Source organism: Macaca nemestrina, chromosome 4 (assembly GCF_043159975.1).
Source record: "Macaca nemestrina isolate mMacNem1 chromosome 4, mMacNem.hap1, whole genome shotgun sequence".
NCBI lineage: Eukaryota > Metazoa > Chordata > Mammalia > Primates > Cercopithecidae > Macaca > Macaca nemestrina.
The window spans coordinates 33723347-33742134 of NC_092128.1; the positions used below are offsets into that span (position 1 = coordinate 33723347).

The 18788-nt window shown below is 36.5% G+C and overlaps 1 long non-coding RNA gene and 1 pseudogene across 1 annotated transcript in view; both read left to right on the plus strand.

The window, feature by feature from the left end:
* The window catches only part of LOC105474886 (uncharacterized), a 59412-nt gene that overhangs the window by 6748 nt on the left and 33876 nt on the right, over positions 1–18788 (plus strand). Inside the window, exons 2-3 of the long non-coding RNA XR_011621625.1 lie at positions 519–679; positions 13671–13801. This is a non-coding gene — a long non-coding RNA (uncharacterized lncRNA). The remainder of the gene's footprint in view (positions 1–518; positions 680–13670; positions 13802–18788) is intronic.
* LOC112425378 (large ribosomal subunit protein eL31-like) lies at positions 15387–15748 on the plus strand (annotated as a pseudogene).

Below are 18788 nucleotides of genomic sequence, written 5' to 3' on the forward strand. Positions count from 1 at the left end.
GTGGGAACACAGACCCAATCACATCATTCCACCCCTGATCCCTCATAAATCTCATGTCCTTACATTTCAAAACACAATCATGCCTTTCACAGTACCCCAAAGTCTTAACTCATTTGAACATTAACTCAAAAGTCCACAGTACAAAGTGTCATCTAAGACACCTTTCAACCTATGAGCCTGTAAATTAAAAAAACAAGTTAGCTACTTTCAAGATACATTGGGCAAATGTTCCTGTTCCAAAAGGGAGAAATTAGCCAAATTACAAGGGATACAGGTCCCATGCAAGTCCAAAACCCAGAAAGGGCAGTAATTAAATCTTACAATTACAAAATAATCTTTAACTTTATGTCTTACATCCAGGGCAGGCTGATGCAAGGAGTGGGCACCCAAGGCCTATGCAGCTCTGCCTTTGTGGCTCTGCAGGGTTCAGCCTCTGTGGCTGCTTTCATGGACTGGTGTTAAGTGCCTGAGGCTTTTCCATGTGCAGGTTGCAAACTGTTGGTGGACTTCTATTCCAGGGTGTGAAGGATGATGCCCTCTTCTCACAGCTCCACTAAGCAGTGCCCCAGTGAAGACTCTGTGTGGTGGCTCCAACCCCACATTTCCCCTCTGCTCTGCCTGAATAGAGATTCTCCATGAGAGCTCCACTCCTGCAACAGACTTCTGCCTGGACATCCAGGTATTTCCATATATCCTCTGAAATCTAGGTAGAGGTTCCCAAACCTCAACTCTTGCCTTCTGCACACCTGCAGGACCAAAATCATGTGGAAGCTGCCAAGGCTTGGGCTTTGCATCCTCTGAAGCCATGGCCCAAGCTCTATCTTGGCCTGTTTTAGCCAGGACTAAAGGAGGAGTGGCTGTGACACAGGACACCATGTCTCAGGGCTGCATAGAGCAGCTGGGCCTAGCTCAGGAAACCATTTTTTACCTCCTAGACCTCCAGACCTTTGATGGGAGGGGCTGTCTTAAATTTATCTAAAATGCTCTGGAGACATTTTCCCCATTGTCTTGCTGCTAACATTTGGCTCCTTTTTACTTAAGTAAATTTCTGCAGCAGGCTTGATTCTCTCCCAAAAATGTTGTGTGTGTGTGTGTGTGTGTGTGTGTGTGTGTGTGTATGTCTCTGTGTGTGTATGTGTGTTTCCCACATGGCCATGTTGTAAATTTCCCAAACTTATATGCCCTGCTTCTCTTTTAAATATAAGTTTCAGTTTCAGATATCTCTTTGTTCATGCATATGAGGATTTTGCCATGTTGCCCAGGCTAATGTCAAACTCCTGAGCTCAAGCAGTCCTCTCACCTTGGCCTCCCAAAGTGCTGGAATTACAGGCACTAGCCACCATGCCTGGCCTCATCTTTGGATAATAACTTTAAAAAGCAGTACACTTATTCTTTTTTAAATCTCTGATTAACAGATAAAGATTGTATATATGCAAGGTGTATAACGTGATGAATTGACATATGCAAACATTGGGTAATGATTGACACAATTAAATTGATTAACATATCCATCATTACCCATGCTATACTTTAGATCCTAGAACATGTTCATTTTATAACTGAAAGTTTCCCCCAGCCCTCAACCCCTGGTAACCACTGTTCTCTCTGCTTCTAGAGTTTGAATTTTTTAGACTCCTCAGATAGGTGAGATTATACAGTACTTTGCTTCCTGTGTCTGGCTTATTTCATTAAACACAATGTCCTCCAGGTTCATCCATGTTGTCACAAATGGCAGGATTCCTTCCTTTTTTTGTTGGCCAATATATATGTATATGTGTGTGTGTGTGTGTGTGTGTGTGTGTGTGTGTGTGTATGTGTGTATAAAATTTAAAATTGTCCTCCTGTTAAAGTCAGTGAAAATACTGCACTATTAAAACCACAAACAAAGTTTCATTTAGTACTTTAAAGTGAATATTTTAAAATACAACTGACCATGGTTTAATATGGCACTCATTATTCAGTATTATTCATTTGTTAGTACCTCATAATAGGCCACAGAACATGAGAGATAATCTTCATGAAATCGAATGTAGTTATTTTGTACTTTATAGATGATTGATTACACCACACTCAGCAACTTGCTATTTTTGCCATGATGCATTTTTAAAAAATGTAACTCTAGAAAGTTGCTTCTTCTGAAATATATGACCAAAATTATGCAATTTTAACATAATTAAGCAGAAATCAAATAATTTGACCATAAATGCTCTGTTGTTGAGAAGAAATATCTGCAGAGACCACTTTGCATAATGTAATACAAAATCCGAACAGTTTTTGCTTTGCTTTCTATCCCCTGCTGCTTGGTGTCCTCTAGGGAGGCATTTTACAGCCTGTAATCTTACAGCTCTTTCATCTATCATCCTTGAGATTCCAGCCTAGAACTTAACATTCAGAAACCTGCTTTGAGTTTTTACAGGTCTGATGAATTAAGAGGTCTAAAAACCAAAAAATACAGTTTTTCTCCATGTCTCATTTTGTAAGCACCAGAGTTCTTTCATGTGGTCTATATATTCTTATTTAAGCCAGTATTATCAAGTTTAAAAATTACAATATAGAACAGTTGAAAGTTTACAACTAAGTTGAGAAAAAAAAAAATCCTGCCAGGGAAAAACAAATGAGGTTTACTTACTGAAGCAACCGCTGAGTTCTTATTTCCAGGATAATATTATTTAGGAAAACCATTATATGTCTCAAATAAGTAGCTTTCATTTTTCTGTTGTTTGTTTTTTTGTTTATTTGTTTGTTTGTTTATAGACAGAGTCTCATTCTGTTGCCCAGGCTGGAGCGCAGTGGCACGATCTCAGCTCACCACAACTTCCGCCTCCCTGGTTCAAGTGATTCCCCTGCCTCAGTCGCCCAGTAGCTGGGATTACAAGTGCATGCCACCACACCCGGTTAATTTTTGTATTTTTAGTAGAGATGGAGTATCACCAAGTTCACGAGGCTTATCTTGAACTCCTGGTCTCAGGTGATCTGCCCACCTCAGTCTCCCAAAGTGCTGGGATTATAGGATATGTAGCTTTTATAAGTAGTCTTCTGTCTTACAATTTTCAAGATAAAATGTTTATAAAAACCTAAAATATGATCAACAACTTTGAAATGTAATGTCTACAGCTAAAATGGAATGGGAAAAAAATCATAAACTGCTCTCTTATAGTGCTGTTTTCTTTTTCTTTTTTAATTCTTGATTTATTTGTACTAATTCTACGTACTTTACTCAGATACCGGAAGCACATAGCAAACGGAATAACTTACAGAGTGTGATGCCAAAACAATTGTTTTTAAAGGTAAAATTTAAGAAACAGAGAGCATTATAGACTCAATATGAGAAGCATTACTGAGAAGATGCCAGATCATCAAATTTCTGTATAATCTAGTTGCAAGGGTAAGAAAACAATATTGGCATTTAAAAATAACATAAAACTTCCTACATATTCTGGCCATTCTTTCTATATTCATATGTAAGACCACCTCTTCTTATATCTCATTCCGGCTGAAACAAAATAGTCATTTTTCTAAAGGACAGATCAAGAAATGCTGTTCAAGAATGAAGGCCTGGAATTGGGGACCCCAAGAGCTTGCTTGATATTCTACCCCACTGTACCCAAGCTGCTACCTAACGTGCAAGACAAAGTACCTTTTTCCTTTTCCTCAGCTTTTCTCAAGCAGAAAGAGTCTCTCCTCATAGCCACCACAACTGTGATTGTTTCAGGTCTCACCTGAAACCAGCAGGTCTCAGAGTCTCACTAAAAGCCCACGGTGTACTACCCAGGTATTACTGTTGGTTATTCAGGGCCCAAGGAGTCTTTAGTAAGCATGTCATAAATCCTGCCAGAACTGGGTCCTTTTCTTCAAGGCAGCAGGTTCCCTTCTGGCCCAGAGTGTGTGTGTCATCCAGAAGCTAGGACCTCTAATCGGGGCCTCATAACCGTGCCCAGTGCCCTATCTTACTGTGGCTGAGCTGGTATCCACGATGCAAGATGCAAGACAAAGTCCTCTTTACTCTTTCCTCCTCTCTTCTTAAGCACAAGGAAAGTGTCACTTTCATTGCTGTAAGTTTCACTGTCTGGGATTGGGGAAAGGGTGATGCAAGCACTCCCTTTGCTCCTCCACATGTGTCTCACTAGGCCACATGTCCCCCAGCTCTACTGGCTTTGAGACCAGCCCTGCACTAGGACTTGCCTAGGAGTTGCAATCCTTATGTCCTAACCTGCCTCTTACAGTTATTTACCACTCCAGAGCACTTCAGTCTGCAGTGGTGAGGCTTGCTGAAACTCACATTCTGGTCACTGGCTAGGGCTGATCTAAATGCTCCCTCCGAGCATGGCATTGGCTAAATTTAGTTCAGTTTTGCTTTCTTTGTGACAGGCAGCACTGAGTTCAATGCAAAGTCCCAAAATATCTGCACTCTCCCTCCCTCAAGCAGATTCTCTCTTCACACCATGCCATTGCCAGGGAATGGGGAACAGATGACACTGGTGATTCAAGACTGTCTTTCTTATCCTCTTCAGTGCCTTTTTAGCCATATGAAGTTAAAACCAGGTACTGTAATTGCTCATCTGATTGTGGATCTTATGAGGATGCTTTTGTGTGTGTGTGTGTAGATAGTCGCTAAAATTTTAAGTTCCTGTGGGGGATGATGATCAGTGGGCGCTTCTATTCAGCCATCTTGCCCTGCCCCTTCATGGTTACTTTTCCTTTTCATGCCACTTTTGCCTCTGGGATTCTTAGCAATTGTTAGTATGGCTCAAAAGACTGATAAGTGATGTAAAGGACCTTTGCTAAAAGATGAAAAACGCCAGCAGAGTTCAAAGCAATGTCTGAAAAACTCAGAGTCAAATACTAAATTTGAGACTGGAAAGGTATCTGGCACTTGAAGAACTGAGATGCCCAAGAGAGTAACAGAGAAGTGAAACATACACTTCATCCTGGTTTTTCCCTTCTGACATTTACCAAGGATAACAGACTGATATACCAAGGAGAAAATATTTGAAATGCAGAGGAGAGATTTAGGGGAGCTCACAGTATGGGGACACAAAATCATTGAATAGGAGAGATACTATATAAAGTCCATAATGTACATTTGCAACTAATGGGGGTGAAACGGACTACAAGATAGGAGTAAAGGTGTGGCCGGAATTGGTCTTGCTGACTTCAAGAACAAAGTCGCAGACCCTCGCCATGAGTGTTACAGTTCTTAAAGATGGTGTGTTTGGAGATTGCTCCTTCTGATGTTCAGATGTGTCTGGAGTTTATTCCTTTCGGTGGGTTTGTGGTCTCACTTGACTTCAGGAGTGAAGCCGCAGACCTTTGCAGTGAGTGTTACAGCTCTTGAAGGTGACGCATCTGGAGTTGTTCATTCCTCCTGGTGGGCTCATGGTCTTGCTGGATTCAGGAGTTAAGCTGCAGACTTTCAAGGTGAGTGTTACAGCTCATAAAGGTAGTGCAGACCCAAAGAGTGAGCAGCAGCAAGATTTATTGCGAAAAGTGAAAGAACAAAGCTTCCACAGCATGCAAGGGGACCCGAGTGTGTTGCCACTGCTGGCTCCCCTGGTCAGCTTTTATTCCCTTATTTGGCCCAGTCCACGTCCTGCTGATTGGTCCGTTTTACAGAGACCTAATAGGTCCATTTTACGGAGAGCTGATTGGTCCGTTTTTGCAGAGCACTGATTGGTATGTTTACAAACCTTTAGCTAGACACAGAGCACTGATTGGTGCATTTTTAGAGTGTGGATTGGTGCATTTTACAATCCTTTAGCTAGACACAGAGTGCTGATTGGTGCATTTACAACCCTTTAGCTAGACGGAAAAGTTCTCCAAGACCCCACGGGACCGGAAGGCCAGCCAGCTTCACCTCTCAAAGGGAGACCCAAACATCAGAAAAAAAAATGAGTGGAAGGGGGAGAGAGAGATAGAGTGGGGGAGCATAGAGAGAGAGAGAGATGTAGAAAAAGAGGAAGGGAAGAGGAAAAGGAGGAAGAGAAGGAAGGAAAGAAGGGAGAGAAGGAAGGAGAGAAGGGAAGAGGAGAGAGGATAAAACAAAAGGACTCCAAAACCAGCAGTCAGTCACCTCTGTGTGATTAGATTGGGGTGATCTGCTCCTCCATGTCTGGTAAATACCAATGTAAGTTATCTTTAGGGAGAAACACGAGAGACACATTGAAATGTCTAACAGAGTGTCATTAGAGTTTCTGTCTGGGTGAAAGGAAAGGGACAAAGGGATATTTAAAGAAAGAACAGTGAAGAACTTCCTAAAATTTACAAAAGGCATTCAGTCACATATGAACAAAATTCTACAAAACTCAAAGAATAAATAATAAGAAATCTATACCTAAACTCATTATAGTAAAATTGCTGAAAATCAAAGAAAAAAAAATTTAAGCAGTTATTTTCAGGAAAATGTGCTTTCTTCAAAGGCATGCAATAAAACTAGCAGTAAATAAAATAATATATTTAGAAAGCTGAATGTAAACTATTGCCAACCTAAAGTCCTATATCTAATAAAATTATACTTCAAATATGAAGAAAAAACATCACTTTTTCTAATTAAAAACCTAATTTTTTAGCCAGGCGTAGTGGCTCATGCCTGTAATACTAGTGCTTTGAGAGGCCAAGGTGGGCGGATCACCTGAGGTTGGGAGTTCAAGACCAGCCTGGCCAACATGGTGAAACCCCATCTGTATTAAAAATACAAAAATTAGCTGAGCTTGGTGGCACGTATCTGTAATCGCAGCTACTCGGGAAACAGAGGGGGAGAATCGTTTGAACCCAGGAGGCGGAGGTTGCAGTGAGCTGAGATCACGACACTGCGCTCCAGCACTCCAGCCTGAGTGACAGAGGGAGATTCCGTCTCAAAAAAAGAAGAGGAGAGGAGAGGAGAGAAGAGGAGAAATAATTTTAGATCAATAATAGATTCTAATATGAATTATTTAAGCAGAAGGAAAATAATCCTATTAAAAGATAAAAAAAGAAAATTAAGAAAACAATAGTAAATACCAGAAAGGTCAATATTGGGATAAATATGTATGAGCACTTAGCTTCAAACAATATTATGAATCTAATCAGGGAATACATGCATTTTTACGAATACAAAAATAATTTATGAAGAGTCGACATGATAAAAAGGAGTAACATTTATGGGGGTTATTTTGGTAGAATTTACTAGTTCTAAAAGCAATGAGTTAATATTTCTGTGTTGGAGCTATATTGTTGAATACTTTTGAAAATAACAAAACAGACCACACAGATCTGTTTATAATGATTTAATTATATTTGAAAATAATCACTAGGAGATAAAAATGATGGAACTACATTACATTCAAATGTGAAAAAAAATTTCAGATCACTGACAATATTTGTAACTGATAGTAACAGAATACCCTTTATCCAAGGATTATAATACACATGAAGCATTCACAGATTCTGAAAGTGATAGCAATACCCATCTGTGTAATGTATGCGAATCTCAGATGATAACCTACATAAACTTTCCTCATTAAAATGTCATATATTGAAACATTATTTTAAACGACAATTTTAGTAGCTGAACACAGATACTTTCTCAAAGTCACAATCAGTTTGTGATAATACTAGGATTATGACCCTGATCTCCAGGTATTTTACATATATCACAAGATATATCATTGAAAGTTGCTTGATGCCCTGAATAGTCTGTTAGAAGCTAACATATGTGTGTGTACGTGTGTGTGTATGTGTATATGCATATACGTATATACGTATGTATATATACATATGTAAATATATACGTATATGCATATACACATACACACACATGTACACACACATATATATATTTTTCAGTAAAATCCTTCCCCCTTGAATATCATTAATACAATTTACCATATGAACATCTGTTGTAACAGGGTTTTCTTGATCGATTTATAAGGAAATCCACTCAAAGTCAAATAGAATTTCTCTGTCAATCTCAGAGCGGTAATTTTCTCTATAAACAGTACTTTGTTGGCATATGATTATATTTTTGGTAAGGCAAAAAGCAAAAGTAAACTGAATTCTAATATTGACTCCTTTGACTTCCTATAAAAATGCCATTACCTTTCAGTCTTACTCATTGCACCAAAATTCGAAAATCTATCAACCTACTTAAAAATATATATTCACAAATAGCTTAGCAAAATAAAATGATCTTTACAATACTTCTGGTGCTTACAGGATGAAGGTATTGTATGGGCACTGCTTTTCTTCTTGAGATCAAAGCAATTTTCATTTGAATTCATTACAGAGAAGCAGCCTGAGCCACATTTCATCATCAGCTGCTAGAGCTATGAATGTGATTTCTAACAATGTGCTCATTATAGGTGTAATGAAATTTGACTATAATTAAACAGTATAGTGTTTGTCAAAATTGGACTTTACCATTATCTTTTCACAGAAATAAAATACCCAGTAGTTTCCTCGGTGTCGCACCTGCATTATTCCCTTTGCTTTGAAAGATTCTTGTAATTTCTGAATTTATATTCATTATCTATAAAATGAGACTGATATAAGGACATTTCTTAAACAATATAAATATGAATGCAGAGAGAAAGAGAAGCATGCACTGACTTACATACCCACACACCACAACCAACACAGCTATTCTAGAACGTCATAAAACATGATTGCTGTACTCTGCAATACATCAGGTATAGATTTCATCAAGTTTTTGGCTCTTACAGATAAAATTTTTCCCATAAATAGGTAATTATTATTTTAGTATGTTTATACAATTTCGACCTATGCAATCATTTTCATTATTTTTTTCTCCTTTCAAAATAAAAATAGATAAATTAACCAGGCTTTACAAAACCAGTAAATTAATAACAACAGCAACAACAATAATTAGCATTTAGGAATACTAACATGTTGTTACATTTGGTGTAGCCTATAGCGCCTACACTACAAACCTGTACAGCATGTTACTTTATTGAATATTGTGAGCAAATGTAACACAATGGTAAGTTTTTGTGTCTTTAAACATATCTAAACATAGAAAAGGTATGGTAAAATTATGGTATAAAAGATTAATATGGCACTTATGATGAACAGAGCTTGTAGGACTGGAAGTTGCTCTGGGTGAGTGAGTGCGTGAGTGAGAGCGTGAGTGAGTGAGTGAGTAGTAAGTGAATGTGAAGGCCCAGGATGTTACTGTACACCAGGGTCTCCCAACCCCTGAACTGCAGACCAGTACCAGTCTGTGGCCTGGTAGGAACTGGACTGCGCAGCAGGAGGTGAGGTGCAGGCGGGCAAGCAAGCATTACCACCTGAGCTCGGCCTCCTGTCAGATCAATGGTGGCATTAGATTCTGAGCACGAACCTTATTGTGAACTGCGCATGTGAGGAATCTAGGTTCCACATGAGAATGGAATGCCTGATGATCTAAGGTGGAACAATTTCATCCTGAAACTATTTTCACCTTCGCATCCACCCTTCCACCTCCATCCTCCCAGCCCCCATCCCTCCAACCCCACACCAAGACTCCAGACTGTAGTATCCATTAGAGCAAGAACTATTTATGTGTTGTTAAGTATTATCTTCCTAGAACCTAGCTCGCTTCTTGGCACATATCTATGCAATCAAATCATCTTTTTGTTGACCATGTGATTATCTTACATACTGATACATATGATGACAAGACACATGTTCAAAATGATAATTATTGGTATCTAGCTGAAATTGTTCACCTCTCCAGCTTCTGTACTATTGTAACAACATGATACTGTTAACATTTCCTGGGAATTTATTTTATCCAGATCAGTTTCTATTTTGTTTCCATATTGCTCCAACACTCAAAATGCTATTACTACTCAAAAGGAATTTAAAAGACCACTTACTATTCCTAGTAGAGTATTTTTTATGGTAATTCAAAGAAAGTTCTAGACATGTATGTTGCTGTAGCTGTAGCTACAGCAATTTAGGTTATACCTACTTTCACAAATAAAGTGCTCTTCAGCTTAAGACTTTATTGCTAGTTTAATGTTGCTCAAACTCACATGTTCTTGCAATTAAGATAGATACTATTGAAAAGAAATTTGAATAGCAATAGGCAGAGTATTTTCCTAACAGTGCCTTATAAATATTTAACCCTGCAATCTATTTTATGAGATATAGTAAAAACTCACTCTTTAGAGCAACTGAATATAGCTGCATTTCAATGCTCATGCTCCTATAATATGAGCCAGCCTGCTTTATAAGTGTGTATTTTGAGATACACAAGTTGGAAATTTCAGCTGTATTCACCTCAGAGGCTCTTGGTCTGTTTCGATTTTTTAAAACTATTTTGATAATTGGAACTATTTAATTATGAAAAGTATATCTGATTTTAGAAGTATATATATATATATACATATAAATGTTCACAAAAACATATAAAGTAAATAAAACACCTCATTGAGGATCTTATTTACATTCATTAAGACTACTATCATAATAGTTTATTTCTCTCTGAGAAAATTTCAGTTACCAGATATTTGCACATCTGCGTGTACGTGTTTTTATTTTGTTGACAAATAGGATAAACATTATGCATATTTTTGTATTTTTTTCCACTTAAAATACACTTTGAATACCTTCACATAGTAGCAAATACATCTTTATTTCAGTTTTATTGAGGCCTACATAATAATTCATGGTAGAAATATATCTATAATGGGCACTTAGATTGTATATTTTGCTATTAAAACTGATAGCATAAGAAACATTTATAATCTATACATACATCTATACATAGGTGTCAAAGTATATATTTAGAATCAATTGCTACTTGAGTAAAAATTTTGCCAAATTGCCTTTCAAAGAATTTGTATCTGTTTACATTCCCAAGGAGATATGTAAGAATGCTTATTTTTTAGATCCTAATAAACCCTGTGACTTAAATATATTTTTTAAACGTACAATCCGATGATAAGACCGAGAATACCAGTTAAACCTTAAATGGAACTTACTACGTACAAGAAACTATATACTATTTGTGTCTGTGCATGCATCTGTGTAAATCTGTATATGTACATATCTCGATACATATATACACAGATATGTATATAATATAAATTTATTTACGTTTATGGAGAGAGTTAAACAGATGTCTCAAATTTGTTAATTTCATATGCGTTATTTATGCATCTTGACTACTGCCATTTGAAAATATCTACAAACACATACCACATATATACACATTCCAAAGGAATATGTATGCATATATAGAACCATATAAATATAATATTTTTAATAATTCACAAGAAGTTCTTCATTTCCACCAGGAAAGGGATTTGGCAGAAGGTATTACACTTTCAAAATTGATTTTTTTATATCTGCAAATTTTATTTCTGTAATCAATGAAAACATAGCTATTTGAAGAAGTAGAAACAGGAAGAGGAGATTAAAGAAAAAGAAGAGGGAGAGATTACACTCAAAAGCATTAGTCTCAGCTAGGGACAGTGGTAATTTTTTTCAAGACTTCAATAAACAGATAAATGTTCTATTTATTTACTTTTAGTGTTTTTTAAATTTAATTTCAACTTTTATTTTAGATACAGGGAGTATGTGTGCAGATTTGTTACATGGGAATATTGTGTGATGGGAAGGTTTAGGGTGTCAATACTGTTACCCAGGTAGTGAGCACAGTGCTGGCCTGATAGATGGGTTTTAAATTTTTTTTTAACCTCTTCCTCCCTCCACCTTCTAGTAGTCTGCAGTGTCTATTTTTCCCAATTTATGTCCATGTGTGCTCAGCGTTTAGCTCCCATTTATAAGTGAGAACATGTGATCTTTGGTTTTCCATTCCTACATTGATTTGCTTAGGATTATGGCCTCCGGCCCCATCCATGTTGCTGTAAAGGACATGATTTCATTTTTTTTATAGCTGCATAGTAGTCCATGGTGCATATGTAAATTGGCCTATTGGAATGCTTTTAGAGCATGCAGAGAGAAGTACAGATTCAAAATTATTTTCTTTTAATTAGCAAGTAGTAATATTAAAACTTCACAAACATAAAAACTAAAAATTACTGATCATCTTTATTTAAGAATGTTGAGGAAACAGTTCTAACAGTGACAACATTTTCTGTCTGATTTTGAATACTTTCTTCCACTAAAAATGTCTGTTATTCTAATGCACCTACTTCGTTAGACCCACTGCATTTTAATTCTCACTTTTACACATAAATTTGGGGATTTAACAATGAAGTAAGAATTGTGAACAAAAAAGATGTGGCTAATTTTTGCTGCTTTTAATCTAGTGGTGAAGACAGAATTAAGGCAAATAATTTAAGGGCATACATTTCATGAGATGGTTAGTACGAAATGATGTATTCATAGTGATTAGGAAGGTTTTTCCTGAGGATGCTTTGTTTGAGCTGTAACTTGAACTTTGTGTGTAATTTACCAAGAAGAAATCAGAAGTAGAAGTGAAATAAAAAAGTATTCCAGGTTAAAAAATATATATATAGTTCAAGAAAAGAAGTGGCACATTGGAAGAAGTAAATGATTCTCATGCAATCATTATGATTGAATCACAGTGAGACTGAATCACTGTGAGACTGATATAAGGATTGAATCACAGCGAGAGAGTGTGAGGGGTAGCATGAAACTACTCTGAAGAGTTAGGCAAGGGCTTCATTGAGGACAACGTTGTCAACCATATTAAGAAATTTGAACTTTGTCTTTAAGAAAGTTGCTGTATCTTACAAATACATATTGTTAAATTATGCCAGGGATGTTTCTAGATTCTGGGGTTTCATTGATGAACAAAACAGAAAAAAATAAAATAAATCCCTACCTTCATGAAGTTTATACTCTAGTGTATTTTGCCAGTAGTTTAACCTTAAGTGTGGAATTAACATCTGCAGGATGAATCTGACTGAATGAAGCACGGATATACACAGACCAAGCACAAATTCCCCAAGACCCAACACTCAACAGTAGATTAGGCCAGATGTTCTACACATGGCTTCACCCAGATACGTGTTCTTCCCTTTCCTCGTATCTTATATTTGATCGAATTACATTTACTTAGTGACCACTTTTATTAGGAAGCATTTCTTGTAGTGAAATGTTTCCTGATTTCAGCTTTCTAAGACACAGGCATGAACCAGGTGAAATTTTTTTTTTTTTTTTTTTTTTTTTTGAGATGGAGTCTCGCTCTGTCTCCCAGGCTGGAGTGCAGTGATGCGATTTCGGCTCACTGCAAGCTCTGCCTTCTGGGTTCATCCCATTCTCCTGCCTCAGCCTCCCAAGTAGCTGGGACTACTAGCGCCTGCCACCTTGCCGATTTTTTTTTTTTTTTTTTTAATTTGAGAGAAAATGGTAAATTAACTCTAGGTAATACTGGAGAAAGAAATGAAAGACCAAAATAAATAATTTTAAGTTGTGTTGAAATCCAGTATTTGCTCCCTTGCTATCACTGGTTCAGGCTTTGTACTGTCCTATGTAGTTTTAAAAGAAAGAATTTGACTTATAAAAGTGATATAGTTGAGATGGTCTATAGTGAATGGTGGGAAGATGTGGAATAGTAAAGGCACAAATAAATATACATACTGACCTCGGGTATCATGCAGTAAGTTCATTACAAAGACTAGAAAAAGCAAACTTTTTGTATCCCTACCATTGTATAGACATTTGAGACATATGCTCATTTTTATATATCATTTTCTTAGATCTTTGCAATACCCTGACACTCCGACCCCTACAATAGAGGAACTACAAAGTCATAGAGATAGACAAAGGCTTTGAATCCACATGTGTTTAATTTCAAAGACTTGAGCTCATGGGACACTGTAAGTCTGAAGTAAGTAATATTGTAATAGCCCTTTGTTCTCTGGACATATGTTCAAGTTGTACTTTCACCATATCAATAGAAATTTTTTTAATGAAATTAATACTCACTTGTATTAAAGATAATAGTGACATATTACTTCTATTTTTACAAAGAGTACTAAATCCCGTTCTTTAGACATATAAGTAGATTACTATGTGAAAAAGTAAAATTATATTCTACTTTTAGAAAAAAAGTGAAATAGGTTTTGTTTAAAGAGGACAATATCTTCTTAAGATTTAATTCATATTGCAGACTACTATATATTTATCATCTACTTATTGAAAAAGTCAAGCATGCACTAGGGTATATTTATGTATAATATGGTTTCAGATATTAGATTTTATTGGAAAGTTTGTCACTATATTTAGCTTTTTTGGATTTTCTTTAGTATAGTTTGCATGAGACTATTCATGGTAAGTGATATATCTTTTTTATAAAAAATAATGAGCTGTTTTACAATTCAGTCAAAGAAATATTTAAGAAGTAGAAACATGTTAACATACATGAAGGCATTCATATGGTCATATGAAGGGACGGAGTGGGTACTATTTCCCAACAGTTTTCTTTTTTTTTCTCTTGAATTATTTTTCATTAATCTGTCTTGTCTCCAGTTCTCTTCTATAGATCCAAGATAAAGATTGTATATGGGATGGGTGAAGGAGGAGGTTAGGTTGTGCCAAAATCCAATATTTGCTCCCTTGCTATCGCAGGCTTTCTTCTGACCTATGTATGCCAGTAATCAATGATTAATACCTGCCCCTTAATCAATGATTAAGGCTTCTTAGATAGAAGAGATGTAAAAATAATAGGGTATCAATGGCACAAGTATAAAGTGACACTAAGGAGAGTTCACATAGAATCTGCCAGACCATATATATTCCAAAGATCAGAAAACTGCTCTCCTTGAAGAATGATCATCAGTCAGTTGAGCTGTATTATTAGCACAAGGATTTATAAAAACTGGGTTGATGTAGATTTGGTAAGAAAATAACTGGAGTTTCTGGATCTGTTTAATGTTTAGTTGCTCTCCTTGAAGAATGATCATCAGTCAGTTGAGCTATATTACTAGCACAAGGATTTTTAAAAACTAGGTTGATGTAGATTTGGTAAGGAAATAACCAGAGTTTCCGGATCTGTTTAATTTTTAGCTCTGTTACATAAAAACTATTTTATTTTAGAGGGTATGAAACATCTGAAGACTCAGCTTCCTCATTTGAAAGCTGTGGACAATGTCTGCCTTCATAGAATGCTATAGGTATTAAAATAGAAAGTATAAAATGAGCCCTTAGTGCACTAACAGACAAATGGCTAGAATATGATAAAAGCTCCTCTCTTTCCTTTGTGTGCATACTCTATGAGTGAATGGAATTGGTAGTATTATAGAACATATTACCATAGACATTTTCGGCTTTAACTTTATACCTTTTATCATAGTTTTTATAAGAATTGCTAGTTAATATGAAAAATATATAGTTGGATTAATTACCTTACTCAAACCGAAAAGGCCAGGCTTAAAAAATATACATATATTGCTTTCCAACTCGGACCCAACAGAATGGCTCCCGCAAAGAAGGGTGGCCAGAAGAAAAAGGACCATTCTTCCATCAACGAGGTGGTGACGCGAAAATACACCATCGATATTCACAAGTGCATCCATGGAGTGGGCTTCAAGAGGAGTGTCCCTCCGGTACTCAAAGAGATTCAGCAATTTGCCAGGAAGGCGATGGGAACTCCAGATGTGCGCATTGATACCAGGCCCAACAAAGCAGTCTGGCCGAAGGAATAAGGGATGACCCATACCGTTTCCGTGTGCGGTTGTCCAGAAAACGTAATGAGGAGGAAGATTCACCAAATAAATTCTATACCTTGGTTACCTATGTACCTGTTACCACTTCCAAAAATCTACAGACAGTGTGAATGAGAACTAATCACTGTTCGTCAAATACATCAAATAAAGTTACAAAATTGCAAAAAAAAAAAAAAAAAAAAAAAGGCCAAAAAGTCAACTAAAAGTTACCATGATTTATTTTACTAAATATAATAAAAAAAAGATTTGCCATATTTCAAGAATCTTAAATGACATAGGAAAATGTCTATGCCATAATTATAAAAAATAGTATATATAACTACATAAAATATTATCCCAATATAATAGATAGTAAGCAAATACAGAATATATCATATCTGACTAGAAAGAAATGCACTTTAACATAACAATATCCATTTTCAGGTGATCAGATGGTAGGGATTTTTTATTTTGTGTAATGTGTATGTAAGCCTGTGTGTGTATGTGTGTGAGAAAGAGGAAAAAAAATATGTCTTCTCTAGGAATATTGGCTTGAAAATAGGAAATTTCCAATACCTGACCATTTCTGGTCAGTTTTATGTATTTCTAGAGAAATACATAAAAGTAATTTCATCTGAATTTCAGTTAAATTCACAATCAGGTAATTATAAAATTGTTAGTTTTGATCAGTGTCGTATCTGTAACGATGTGCAGTTATTTGATTTGGATTTTTTTCAATATGTGCCCTTCAAGATTTTAGGTCCAATATAATAAATTTTAAAAACCGGCTGGGCGCGGTGGCTCACGCCTGTATTGCCAGCACTTTGGGAGGCCAAGGCAGGTGGATCACGAGGTCAGGAGTTCAAGATCAGCCTGTGAAACCCCGTCTCTACTACATCTACAAAAAATTAGCCTGGCATGATGGTGGGCGCCTGTAATCCCAGCTACTCAGGAGGCTGAGGCAGAGAATTGCTTGAACCCGGAAGGCAGAGGTTGCAGTGAACCGAGGTTGCGCCACTGCACTCCAGTCTAGGAGACAGAGTAAAACTCCATCTCAAAAAAAGAAAGAAAGAAAGAAAGAAGAAAGAAAGAAAGAAAGAAAGAAAGAAAGAAAGAAAGAAAGAAAGAAAGAAAGAAAGAAAGAAAGAAAGAAAGAAAGAAAGAAAGAAAGAAAGAAAGAAAGAAAGAAAGAAAGAAAGAAAGAAAGAAAGAAAGAAAGAAAGAAAGAAAGAAGGAAAGAAAGAAAGAAAGAAAGAAAGAAAGAGAATGAGCACCATTAAAAAAAAAAATTAAGAAGAAGAATTGTCCTACGAATTCTGAAATTCCCTCGTTCTCTCAACAAAGTCTCTAGAGTGAATCAAGCTTTTAAACGTCTTGTTCACATTTGTTTTCTAGAAAATGAAATGAAGACTTGGGTTGTTATATAGATTTCTCCTAACAGCCAGTTATGAAAATCTCTAGGACCAGAATCACTTTTCTTTTTCTTTTTTTTTTTTTTTTTGAGACAGAGTCTTGCTCTATCGCCCAGGCTGGGGTGCAGTGGGGCCATCTCAGCTCACTGTGCAAGCTCCGCCTCCCGGGTTCACGCCATTCTCCTGCCTCAGCCTCCCGAGTAGCTGGAACTACAGGCTCCCACCACCACGCCCGGCTAATATTTTTGTATTTTAAGTAGAGACGGGGTTTCACCGTGTTAGCCAGGATTGTCTCGATCTCCTGACCTCCTGATCCGCCTGCCTCGGCCTCCCAAAGTGCTGGCATAACAGGAGTGATCCACCGCACCTGGCCACACATTTTAAAAATTAATTTCTGTAAAACAATAATATTACCTTCAAAGAGTATGTAACTTCAGATACATTTTTTATTCAAATTTAACATCATAATGCACATTCTAGAATTTATTGTTCCAAAAATTACATATTATATGTTTCCCCTTAAGAACACTTTGTATATTTTTAGCATAGTTAATTTGCGTAAAGGAAAGATTGACTTAAACATATGTTACAGTATAATTGACTCTTCCCATAAATATAATTGCTTTGCTTATACTGAAAATGCACCAAAGCTTATCATAAAGAGCTTTGTAAATAAAGAGCTTCACTGTAAATTTTAGTTTGAATTGGCCTGGGTGTTTTGAGTGTAAAGACAAATCAGAGGTTTGATCTCTGCTGCATGTATACAAAATTTAATAATGTTAAGAATTATTTTTTACCTAAGTATTCCAATACCCATTCTAATATATGGAGAATCACTTATAAAAATTAGCTATGATAAACTCAGTTTACAGTTTCCACTAAAAAATATGAAACAGAAATGTTTTTATTATTTCTCATTTCAAGGCTCAGAACAGGAACTCAAAACAAATATAAGAAATAAGGAAATAATATGATCATCAAAATCTGTAAATGATCGTATCCCAAACCACAAAACGTAGAAATCATTTGGAAAATACACTGCAATGTGAATCAAACTGAAGAACATCCCCAAGTTTTAATATCTTCTTCTCTACATTTCTTAGCAATTTTCAGCTTTCCCTAGGATAAAGCAACAGTCTAGGAAAAGCATAACAATGCTTGCACTGATGAAGTGTCAAGGCTTTGGGGGGGGTGGTCACAGAAAAGTGAGAAACATCCCATATCTGTCCACATTCATTTTGCTGTTTGACAGTGTAAACAGAACTAAAATAAAAGCACTGAGTGTTATCATCTTCATTTGCTGGGATGTATCCTCATACTTGAAATGAAGCTTCCAAAGGCCAGGGAGGAGTTCTACCACTGATCAGAATTAGCTGAAGAGAGAGAGATAAACTAAGTCAGAGGTTTATGACACCAGAGGAAATCCTGTTCACTGTAAAAAAATGAAGAGAAATATACTTCTAGGGTTGAGGAGAGAATGTGGTATACTGGGTGCAAACATGTGAGAGAACACTGCCTCTGATGTGCAATAGCCAAGTTCCACACATAGGCCCACACTTTCCTGTCCTTCCCAGACTATTCTTGAGCAGGTAGCTGTCGCTGATTGACTTGCCTCAAGTCAAGATATGTAATGATCATTAAAAAACCAGCAAGAGAACAATTGATAGATGATGAATAAATATAATAATTATGAAATTTCAAATATATGACTCTCGACACTCTATTCCTAAGCATAAAGCAAAACCTGGAAATCAACCAG